At 43.1% G+C, this 12,376-nt stretch overlaps 1 non-coding gene across 1 annotated transcript; it reads right to left on the minus strand.

Annotated features, from left to right (window-relative positions):
* Positions 1-913: 913 nt before the first annotated feature.
* Positions 914-985, minus strand: TRNAG-CCC. The gene has a single exon. It is a non-coding gene; the product is annotated as a tRNA-Gly (tRNA).
* Between the last annotated feature and the right edge of the window lie 11,391 nt (positions 986-12,376).

Below are 12,376 nucleotides of genomic sequence, written 5' to 3' on the forward strand. Positions count from 1 at the left end.
TGGGTTTGGGTGGATTCCGGGAGTTGGTGATGGACAGGGAGGGCTGGTGTGCTGCAGTTCATGGGGTCGCAAAGAGTCAGACACAACTGAGCGACTGAACTGAACTGAAAGCTAAAGTAACACACATCTGTTGGACGTCTACACTGTTCTACAAGGTTCTTCTGTGTATTGAGTCTAGCAGGAGGCTCCAAGCTGGTGAAAAACCAGTCCCCACAGCACAGCTGAAATGAGAATAAAGATCTCATCACTCTGACTCAGTACTAAGGAAGTGTCCTTTATCAGCGTCAGTGGGAGCTGTGTTTCCTCTGGAAGGGGTAGAAATTCCATTGTAAGACAACCTGGAAAGAGGCCAGTCCTTGGACAGTAAATGGTGGTGGGGGGTGGGGGAGACAGGGCTCAGACTGATGGAGAGCAAAGGTCTCTCTCTGTTCCCTGGCCTCAGGCCCGCTGAACCTACGCTCTGAGGCTCAGGCAATGAAATGGTTCATTTTATGTGTCAACTTGGCCAGGCTAAGATGCCCAGGTGTTGGTTGAACTCCTGTCTAGATGTGGCTGCGGAGGTATTTTTTAGATGTGGTTAAGGGAGGGACTAGGGGCAGGAGGAAAAGGGGATGACAGAGGATGAGATGGCTGGATGGCATCACCGGCTCGATGGACTTGAGTCTGAGTGAACTCCGGGAGTTGGTGATGGACAGAGAGGCCCGGCGTGCTGTGAGTCATGGGGTCGCAAAGAGTCGGACATGACTGAGTGACTGAACTAACTGAACATTTAAAAAAATACTTATTTACTTTTATTTGTTTATTTGGCTGCACCGGCTCCTAGTGGCGGCACTGGGACGTCCGATCTCTGCTGCAGCATGCAGGATCTTTAGCTACACAATGGGAACTCTTAGTTGCGGCATGTGGGATCTAGTTCCCTGACCAGGGATCGAACCTGGTCCCCTGCCTTGGGAGTGCAGAGTCTTAACCACTGGACCACCAGGGACGTCCCTAGCCATGATTAACATTTAAATCAGTGACTGAATAAAGCAGATCGTTCTTTGTAATGTGATGTTGCTGTTCATTTGCTAAGTCGTGTCCAACTGTGTGACCCCATGGACTGCAGCGTACTGGGCTTCCCTGTCCTTCACCATCTCCTGAGTTTGCTCAAACTCATGTCCATTGAATCGGTGATGCTCTCTAGCCATCACATCTCTCTGTCATCCCCTTCTCCTCTTGCCCTCAATCTTTCCCAGCATCAGGGTCTTTTCCAGTGAGTCAGCTCTTCGCATTACAACGTGATGGGCTTCATCCAATCAGTTGAAGGCCTTAAGAGCAAAGCCTGAGGATTCTGGGAAAGAAGGAACTCTCCTTGCAATACACAAATCCTCTCTGAGCTTCCCGTCTGCTGCCCTGTGAAACTTCGGCTTGACACTGTGACATCAGCCTGAACTTCCAGCCTGCCATCTTGTCCTACAGATTTTGGACTTGTACAGTCATGTGAGCCAATTCCTCAAAATAAATCTCTATCTCTGTTTATATAGCTATAGATAAACACTCTATTGTTCTGTTTCTCTGAGAATCCTGATTAACGCACACAATTTCTCCAGAAACCAGCTCCTGCGAGGGCTGAGGCTAGGAGTTGGGCAAGAATGGAGTTGGAAAGGAGGCTGTGGGTGGATTGACCCCTGTGGATTTGGGCTGCCGTCCCTTCCAAGGCTCAGCTGGGAGGGTGTGGATCAGGGTCAGCAGATGATGGCTTGTGAGCCAAATCCCTTGCAGGCCACTGTGTGCAGCCCATGGAGTTAAGATGGGGCTTTCCATGTTTCAAAGGCTGTCAAAACAAACAACCAGTCAAAAAGACTATGTGACACAGATTGTCCATGGCCCACAGTGCCTAAAACGTTTATTATTTGGCCTTTTACAAAAGCAAATCTGCAGACCCTGCTATGGATTATCCATTAATGTCCAATATGCTATTTCTAAATGCTTATTCATTTATTTTATTTCTGGGTCTTCTTTGCTGCATGGGCTTTTCTCTAGTTGCAGAGAGCAGCAGCTACTCTAGTTGAGGCGTGAGGGCTTCTCATTGCAGTGACTTCTCTTGTGGTGGAGCAAGGGGTCTTGGGCACTTGGGCTTCAGTAGTTGGGGCTCCTGGGCTCTGGAGCACAGGCTCAATAGTTGTGGCTCACGGGCTTAGTTGCTCCGAGGCATGTGGGATCTTCCTGGACCAGGAATCGACACCATGTCTCCTGCATTGGCAGGATTCTTTACCAGGGAAGCCCAACGTTCAATATACTAGTTTTGTTAGAAGTTACAGTCTGATCACAGCTGCTCTGTGGGGAACTGAGAGATATATGGGGTCAAAGAAAAATTGTATCTTCTCCGGGAGTCAGAAAGCTGAGAGCTGTGGAGAATACTGTCAGAAAAGGGAGCCAGGGCATGGTCATCTCATAAGACACAGATGTGGTCAGAAGGACAGAGGGCAAGAAACTGAGAAATTCACCTGAGTCATGAGAAGCAGCGCTTGAGGAACACACAGAAATGACAGGTGAATAATACGAGGGGAACTGGGTCCCTGTATTGGTAAAGCAGGCTCTAGGTAAATCTCATTTGGGGGTGTTTAACGAAATACATGGACTTCATTGGGGGACTTCCGAACTTTTTAAAAAGTGTTTATTGAATTCGTTACAATGCTGCTTCTGTTTTATGTTCTGATGTTTTGGCCTGCAGGCATGTGGGTGGGGTCTTAGCTCTATGAGCAGGGATCAAACCTGCACCCCCTATATTGGAAGGTGAAGTCTTAACCACTGGACCACCAGGGAAGTCCCTGAATTTACCTTTTTTGTGGATGGAAGATCAGAATTATTCAGCATGAAAACCAAGTTGGTAAAGTGAGGTGGTTGATGGGCAAGGACTTGAAGCCAAACGGTTTGGTTGGTCTCGTGTCACCCAGGCTCTGCGGAAATATTCAGACATAGTTCTGCTCCAGGAATAAGGATCTCTTTCTAATGATGAGATCCTCTTGTTCATCACAGAAATACAGCTTAAATGCTAGGATATAGCAAGACCACACCAAGTTCTGAAGAAGCCTAAAATAAAGAGTCTTTTTCCCAACTTGAATATAGAAACTTTTAGGGAGAATGATGCTTGTTTATAATATTATACTTGTACTATTTATAAAATATTATTTATTAATGTAGGTATATGCTCATTTTTAAAACTGCATGTTATAATGTATATTATATAGCAATTTATTAATTTGCAAATATTGGACTTCCCACTCTCTGATTTCATGAAACTAATTTTTCCAAATGCCTTCCTGAATCTTTGACACCAGTGGCTTTATTATTACTGAAATCCTCCTCATAAACACACACACACACATACACACATACCTTTCTATTTCAGAACATTTTAAATTTGTATCACATCAAGAGAACAGTACAGTGAAACCTCAAGTACCCATCACTAGCTCCAGTCATTAACAGTGCCTGGACAATCTCACTTTCTTTGTGTTCACCTGTTCATCTCTCCCATATCATCTTTTTCTCTTTTAAAAATTGAGATAAGGGCTTCCCTGGTGGTCCAAAGGTTAAGAATGCTCCTGTCAATGCAGCAGACACAGGTTCGATCCCCGGTCCAGGAAGATTCCACATGCCATGGGGCAAGCAGGCCCAAGTGCCACAGCTACTGAGCCCATGTACCCTAGAGCCCGGGCTCTGAAACAAGAGAAACCACTGCAGTGAACACCGCCTCGCCTGAGCACCACAGCGAAGAGTAGCCCCCGCTTGCCACAACTCGGGAAGCTCACACATAGCACCAGAGACCTGCTGCTGCTGCTGCTGCTGCGTCGATTCAGTCGTGCCCGACTCTTAGCGACCCCACGGACTGCAGCCTACCAGGCTCCTCCGTCCATGGGATTTTCCAGGCAAGAGTACTGGAGTGGGGTGCCATTGCCTTCTCCAACCAAAGACCTAGCACAGCCATAAATAAATATCTTAGAAATCGAAGTAAAGATTACATAAGATTAACCATTGTGAAGTGTATACAATTCAGTGGCATTGGGCATATTCACAATGTACAACCATGCATTCTGTCTCGCTTCAAACTGTTTTCATCAGCCCCAGATAAACTCCTTACTCCCATTAAGCAGTCTCACCATTAACCACTAATCTGCTGTCTGTCTCTTTGGGTTTACTTTTCTGAATATTTCATACAATATGTGATCTTTTGTGTTTTGCTTCTTTACGTCTTTAATAAATAAAGCTTTTGGGGATAATGTAATTATAAAGGCAGTCTTCATTATGATATAATCATAATGACTACTACAACATCCTTCAAAATCAACAAGTTTTTAGAATCTCGTAAGTTATCAGTTTTCCCAGTTATCTCAAAAATATCTTTTTATCATTGATTCGTTCCAGTGAGACCCGTGAATAGGCCCACACAGTACACTCAGTTGCAATGCTTCTTAGGTCTCTCTTTCTTATAATATTTCATCTTCATGTAGTTGTATTTATTATAGAAAATAATATACTGACTAAGAATACTACTGGAATTCCATCACCTCCACTAGCTTTGTTCGTAGTGATGCTTTTAAAGCCCACTTGACTTCACATTCCAGGATGTCTGGCTCTAGGTGAGTGATCACACCATCGTGATTATCTTGGTCATAAAGATCTTTTTTGTACAGTTCTTCTGTGTATTCTTGCCACCTCTTCTTAATATCTTCTGCTTCTGTTAGATCTATACCATTTCTGTCCTTTATCAAGCCCATCTTTGCATGAAATGTTCCCTTGGTATCTCTAATTTTCTTGAAGAGATCTCTAATCTTTCCCATTCTGTTGTTTTCCTTTATTTCTTTGCATTGATCGCTGAGGAAGGCTTTCTTATCTCTTCTTGCTATTCTTTGGAACTCTGCATTCAGATGCTTATATCTTTCCTTTCCTCCTTTTCTTTTCACTTCTCTTCCTTTTGCAGCTATTTGTAAGGCCTCCTCAGACAGCCTTTTTGCTTTTTTGCATTTCTTTTCCATGGGGATGGTCTTGATCCCTGTCTCCTGTACAATGTCTCCCAAAGAAAGGCAATGCCAAAGAATGCTCAAACTACCACACAATTGCACTCATCTTACACGCTAGTAAAGTAATGCTCAAAATTCTCCAAGCCAGGCTTCAGCAATACGTGAACCGTGAACTTCCAGATGTTCAAGCTGGATTTAGAAAAGGCAGAGGAACCAGAGATCAAATTGCCAACATCCTGTGGATCATTGAAAAAGCAAGAGAGTTCCAGAAAAACATCTATTTCTGCTTTATTGACTGTGCCAAAGCTTTTGACTGTGTGCATCACAATAAACTGTGGAAAATTCTTCAAGAGATGGGAATACCAGACCACCTGACTTGCCTCTTGAGAAACCTATATGCAGGTCAGGAAGCAACAGTTAGAACTGGACATGGAACAACAGACTGGTTCCAAATAGGAAAAGGAGTACGTCAAGGCTGTATATTGTCACCCTGTTTATTTAACTTATATGCAGAGTACATCATGAGAAACACTGGGCTGGAAGAAGCACAAGCTGGAATCAAGATTGCCGGGAGAAATATCAATAACTTCAGATATGCAGATGACACCACCCTTATGGCAGAAAGTGAAGAGGAACTAAAAAGCCTCTTGATGAAAGTGAAAGAGGAGAGTGAAAAAGTTGGCTTAAAGCTCAACATTCAGAAAATGAAGATCATGGCATCCGGTCCCATCACTTCATGGGAAATAGATGGGGAAACAGTGGAAACAGTGTCAGACTTTATTTTTCTGGGCTCCAAAATCACTGCAGATGGTGACTGCAGCCATGAAATTAAAAGACGCTTACTCCTTGGAAGGAAAGTTATGACCAACCTAGATGGCATATTGAAAAGCAGAGACATTACTTTGCCAACAAAGGTCCGTCTAGTCAAGGCTATGGTTTTTCCTGTGGTCATGTATGGATGTGAGAGTTGGACTGTGAAGAAAGCCGAGCGCCAAAGAACTGATGCTTTTGAACTGTGGTGTTGAGAAGACTCTTGAGAGTCCCTTTGGACTGCAAGGAGATCCAACCAGTCCATTCTGAAGGAGATCAGCCCTGGGATTTCTTTGGAAGGAATGATGCTAAAGCTGAAACTCCAGTACTTAGGCCACGTCATGCGAAGAGTTGACTCATTGAAAAAAACTCTGATGCTCGGAGGGCTTGGGGGCAGGAGGAAAAGGGGATGACAAAGGATGAGATGGCTGGATGGCATCACTGACTCGATGGATGTGAGTTTGACTGAACTTCGGGAGATGGTGACGGACAGGGAGGCCTGGCGTTCTGTGATTCATGGGGTCGCAAAGAGTCGGACACGACTGAGCGACTGAACTGAACTGAACTGAAGAATACTACTTCCCCCACTCTTACATTTCATGCAACAATTTTATTCCAACACAGCAATGCTTCTTAAGTCTCTTTTACTCTCTCTTTCTTACAATCCTTAATTTCCATGTAGCTGCACCCTTCATAGGAAAGAATATACTGATCAAGAATACTGCTTCCCTCACTCTCACATTTCATGCAACAGTTTTATTCCAACGTGTGTATATCTAGAGCAGTATTTTAAATCTTTCAGGAGGGTAGCTGCAGTACATCCACAGCACATACATATTTAGGATGTCTCAGGATTTTAATAGAGCACTTTTGGAAACTGTGTATGACGTCATCATTGGAAATCTTATCACAAGCCAGAAGCAAGCATCTGTGACATCTACAAAACTTCCATACTGTTTATTTTTGCAATATTTTTATCGCTAAGTACTGTATTGCTTTTGTCTTCCTTTGTATTATGGAATATTTTAAACATGTGCAAAAATAGAGAGAAGAGCAGAGTGAGCTTTCAGTTACTCACCACCCAGCTCAACAATCGTCAGTTTATGACATCAAACTTCATATGTGTGTCTTTCCATCTCACCCCCTCTCCAGTCTGTAGTGTCTTGAGGCCATTCCCAGACATCATATCATTTCAGCTGTAAATATTGTGTAAAAAATATAAGGACTCTCTGTAAAAGCACAACTATAATACTATTATAGCTAAAAAAAATATTAATTCATTAATGTTACTAAATGTCCAGTCCATGTCCAATTTATCCAATTACTCCATAATATTTTTTTTAATAGTTGGTTTATCAAGATTTTAACAAGGTACATACATAAGTGGTTGATATGTCTTTTTTGGGAGAAGTAAAGATTTTTTAAAATGAATCTTTATTGGAATATAGTTGATTTACAATGTGTGTTAGTTTCTGCTGTACAGCAAAGTGGATCAGTTATACATATACATATATCCACTCTTTCTTAGATTCTATTCCCATGTATTGAGTAGAGTTTCCCATGCTATACAGTAGGTTCTTGTTAAATATCTATTTTATATATAGTGTGTGTATGTCAATCCCATCATCCTAATTTATTCCTCCCCACCTCTCCCCTTCACGCAGATGTTTTCTGCATCCGTGCCTCCATTTCTGTTTTGTAAACAGGCCCATTTGTACCATTTTTTTTAGATTCTACATATAAGCAATATCATATGATATTTGTCTTTCTCTGACTTCGCATGACAATCTTTAGGTCTGTTCATGTCTCTGCAAATAATTAATCATTCCTGAACGTCATCAGATGGCCAGTCTGTGTGTCAGATTTCCCGTTAGCCCTTAATCTATATGCATCCATGCATATATCTTTTACAGTTGGTTTATTTGAATCAGTATCTAAGCAAGGTCCACACATCGCAGTGGTGATGTGTCTTTTAAGTCTCTTCTTCCGTCAACTACTGTTTGTCCTCCCTCCTTCTTTATTTTTTTCCCTTGGAATTTGTTGCTTGAAGAGACTGGGTTGTTGACCCTGTAAAGTTCCTACATGGCAGATCGACTACCTGGGGTGCTATTAATATTTAATGTATCCCTCTGTCCCCTCTAGTTCCCGGAAACCTATGGTTAGTGGCTTAATCTGTTTCAGCTTTAAGTGTTTTGCAAAGACTACTTCCTGGGGTCACTGTGACCTTCCATTAGGAGGAATCTCATGCCCCTGTCTTTCTCTCTCTTCGTGATATTGAACGAAATGATTTTTGCCTGGATCCATTATTTCATTAAGAGGTTGAAAAATGGAACATTATGATCTCATCATTTCTTTCTTATTTATTAGGTGAAATTCATGGAGGGGAAGGTTCCCTTGGCAACTACTCGGTTGCCCTGGATACAGTTTGCACAGGAAAGCCAGATTAATTACTTGATTCGTTTTTTTGGTTTTTTTTTTTCTTTAGTTTTCTGGGTGAGTTTTTTCCTTTTTTCCTCATCCCTTAAATGACTGTTAGGGGTTGAATTGTATCCCACTGCCCAAAAGATATGTTCAAGTTCTAACCCCCCAAACCTTGTAATGTGAGCTGTTTTGAAAATAAAGTGAAAGTCGGGGTACTCTTTCTGCCCCCTTCTGATGCCTATGTCAGAAGCTTTCTCTATCTCCTTTATACTTTAATAAAACCTTATTACACAAAAGCTCTGAGAAATCAAGCCTTGTCTCTGGCCCCGGTTTGAATTCTTCTCCTCCGGGGGCCAAGAATCCTGGTGTCTTCGCGTGATTCAACAGCACCCTTTCATCTTGGGGGCTCGTCCGGGATCCTTCAGGACAAGATGGGAGCTAACAATTCCAGCCTCATTCCTTTGAACTGTATCCTGAAAAATTGGGATAGACTTGATCCCCAGGGCTTAAAGAAGACGTACCTGGTCTTCCTATGTGATACTGCATGGCCATGGTATCCATTGGAGGACGGTGAACGGTGGCCACTTGGAGGGTCTTTTAAGTATAATACTGTTCTACAATTAGACCTGATACTGGGGCAACTTATTCTGTGCTTTCTGAAGCCCCTGGCCCACTTTCTTCCTGATCCGCTTCTGTAATGGGACTGTCTGGACCAGCCAAAAGCTCGGGAGGATCTAAAGGATACCCCATTCGACGATCCTGACATGGAAATATTTACAGATGGCAGTTCTTTTGTTCGGGATGGAAAGTGTAAAGCAGGTTACGCCGTGGTAACTGCTAAACAGGTTTTGGAAGCAAAATCTTTCCCCCAGGGAACCAGTGCTCAGTTAGAGAGCTTGTGGCTCTGACCCGAGCTCTAGAATTAAGCAAAGGGCAGCGGATGGGCCTGATAATCTATGTGAGCCTACTTCTGCTGACTCCAAAAATCCTGAGTCTGCCATTTGATCCTCAAGACAATGTCTTCCTGTCCTGGGCTCACTCCTATGCTGCATTCCACAATCGGTCTAACTGCTGGTCTGCGGAGCACTCCCCTCTTCATCAGTGGAAGGCTTCCGGTGGTGGACATCCCCACTTCAAGGAAAAGACTTTCTCCAAGTCTGTGAATACCTTCGACAACAATCACATGCGATGCCTCTTCTTCATCTGATGACATCTACCAACCCTAAAATGGACTGGTGCAACACGTTGCACTTTAACTATGGACATAATGTGACTTTTAATTTCGATTTTAACTTGTTTTAATGACTATGTTGCCTGCATCTGTAATTGTATAACTGGATTTGTTTCTAGCCGCATAAAGCTTTTAAGTTACAAATGGTTGCTCAAACTCCTGCTACTGCTGTAGCTTCCTCCAACTACTATTCGGGGCCCCTGGATCAGATATGCTCAATATGAGGATTAGGAGAATATGTTGCCTCACCAATTTAGGGACAACACCCCTTGTCAGCTCAGAAGCAGTTATGGAACAAGAACGACGCCCCTTTTCCCTAGGCAACATAAAAGAAAAGGGGAGAATGAGAGAGTCATTTCCTAGGCAGGTTGATAGGGAGTCTAGGGGTCCCCAAGGAGAGAGGGGTCTGGAATTCTCAAGGAGGAAGAAAGGACAAACTTTTTTTTCTTTCTCCACATTCCTTAGGATTATATAACAATAATGTATCCTGCCTAAGGACAGTCTCTGGATTAAACCTTCTGTTATCTTAAAATGTAAATTATGGGAGTAGACCTGGTCTTTACAAGGATGTATCCTGCTTGAGGACAGTGTTATCTTAAAATGTAAATCATGGGAGTAGGTCTGATGAGGTCTTTACAACCTCCAGACATTCTTTGGATTATATAACTTCATTGTTAACACTAGCAAGCGGGTACTCTTTCTACCCCCTTCTGATGCCTATGTCAGAAGCTTTCTCTATCTCCTTTATACTTTAATAAAACTTTATTACACACACACACACAAAAATAAAATAAAGTGAAAGTCACTCAGTCATGTCCGACTGTTTGCAGTCCATGGAATTCTCCAGGCCAGAATACTGGATTGGGTAGCCCTCCCCTCTCTAGGGGATCTTCCTAACCCAGGGATGGAACCCAGGTCTCTGGCACTGCAGGTGGTTTATTTACCAGCTGAGCCCCAAGGGAAGCCCTTTTTGGAAATAAGGTTGTTGCTAACCCTAGGACAAGCCCTTAATCCAATGTGACTGGGGTCCTCAAGGGAAGGGGAGAAGATGGCCATGTGGTGGTGGAAGCGAAGTGACACTCCAGCAACCCGAGGGGTACCAAGGAGTGCCGGCAAACACCAGAAGCTGGAAGAGGCAAGGAAGGAGTCCTCCCTACAGGTTGGAGTGTGGACCTGCCAACACTTTCATTTTGGACAACTGGCCTCCAGAACAAGGAGACAAAACATTCCTCTTGTTTCGAGCCTCCCAGTTTGTGACACTTTGTTACAGCAACTCTAAGAAACTAATAGAGTAACTGATGAAGTTTTACATTTTTTAGATTATTTTATTTGTTTATTTTATTTTAGCTTTGGCTGTGCTGGGTCTTCAATGCTGTGTGGGCTTTTCTCTAGTTGCGGAGGGTGGAGGCTACTCTCTAGCTGTGGTGCGAGGGCTTTTTGCGGTGGCTTCTCATGTTGCAGAGCACAGGCTCCGGGGCTCGCGGGCTTCCGCATTTGTGGCACGTGGCTCAGTAGCTGCAGCTCCTGGGCTCTAGGGCACAGGCTCAGCAGTTGTGGTGCATGGGCTTGGATGATCCGTGGCATGTGGGATCTTCCTGGATCAGGGATTGAACCTGTGTCTCCTACACTGGCAGGCAGATGCTTTACCACTGAGCCACCAGGGAAGCCTGAAGCTTTATTTTTTAAGTGCCACTGTGAACTCACAAATTTGACCATATTTTTTGTTTTAATCCGTAGCAGTTCATAATTTTTGATGCATTTCAAATTGTCCAATCTTTAGTCAGTGAGGCCCTCTCCACTTTGACTCCTGCTCCCCTTTAGCACAATTGCAGTCATCTTTGCTTTTTTGCTTATCTTGGATATTTCCAATCCCAGAACTGAAATAAGTCATTTTCTTCAAAGTTCTCTGGTTTCTTTAGTGGGAAATAGTATTTAGAGACCACATTCTGGGCCTCTTAGGATTGCTCATTGCCCGTAAGTGGTCATTTTTCTGGGCCTTTTCAGTGGACAGAGCTAGGAAATACGAATTTATTTTTCTTTTTTCTTTATCAAAGAATAAAATCTTTACTGATAGAACAGTTGGTCTTATGATTTTCCTAGTACCACACATATTTCAAAAAATATATACAGACAGCTATGATTATTATTGGTATCAACTTCAGATATGCAGAGGATACCACTCTAAGGGCAGAAAGCGAAGAAGAACTAAAGAGCCTCATGATGAGGGTGAAAGAGGAGAGTGAAAATGCTGGTTTGAAACTCCATATTCAAAAAATGAAGATCATGGCCACTAGTTCCATCACGTCGCAGCAAATAGATGGTGAAAAAGTGGAAACAGTGATAGATTTCATTGTCTTGGGCTCCAAAATCACTGTGGATGGTGACTGCAGCCACAAAATTAAAAGATGCTTGCTCCTTGGAAGAAAAGCTATAACAAACCTGGATAGTGTATTAAAAAGCAGAGATATCACTTTGCCAACAGAGGTCTGTATAGTCAAAGCTGTGGTTTTTCCAGTAATCACCTAGGGATGTGAGAGTTAGAGGTAGAGAAAGCTGAGCACTGAAGAATTGATACACTGAAACATGTATAATGTTTCAAACTGTGGTGCTGCAGAAGACTCTTGAGAGTCCCTTGGACAGCAAGAAGATCAAACCAGTCAATCCTAAAGGAAGTCAACCCTGAATATTCATTGGTAGGACTGATGTTGAAGCTGAAGTTCCAATACTTTGGCCACCTGATATGAAGAGCTGACTCATTGGAAAAGACCCTGGTGCTGGGAAAGATTGAGGGCAAGAGGAGAAGGGGGTGACAGAAGATGAGATGATTGGATGGCATCACCAACTCAATAGACATGAGTTTGAGCAAACTCCAGGAGATAGTGAAGGGCAGGGAAGCCTAGCAGGCTGCAGT

This window comes from Bos indicus x Bos taurus, chromosome 25, assembly GCF_003369695.1.
Source record: "Bos indicus x Bos taurus breed Angus x Brahman F1 hybrid chromosome 25, Bos_hybrid_MaternalHap_v2.0, whole genome shotgun sequence".
NCBI classification, from domain to species: Eukaryota; Metazoa; Chordata; class Mammalia; order Artiodactyla; family Bovidae; genus Bos; species Bos indicus x Bos taurus.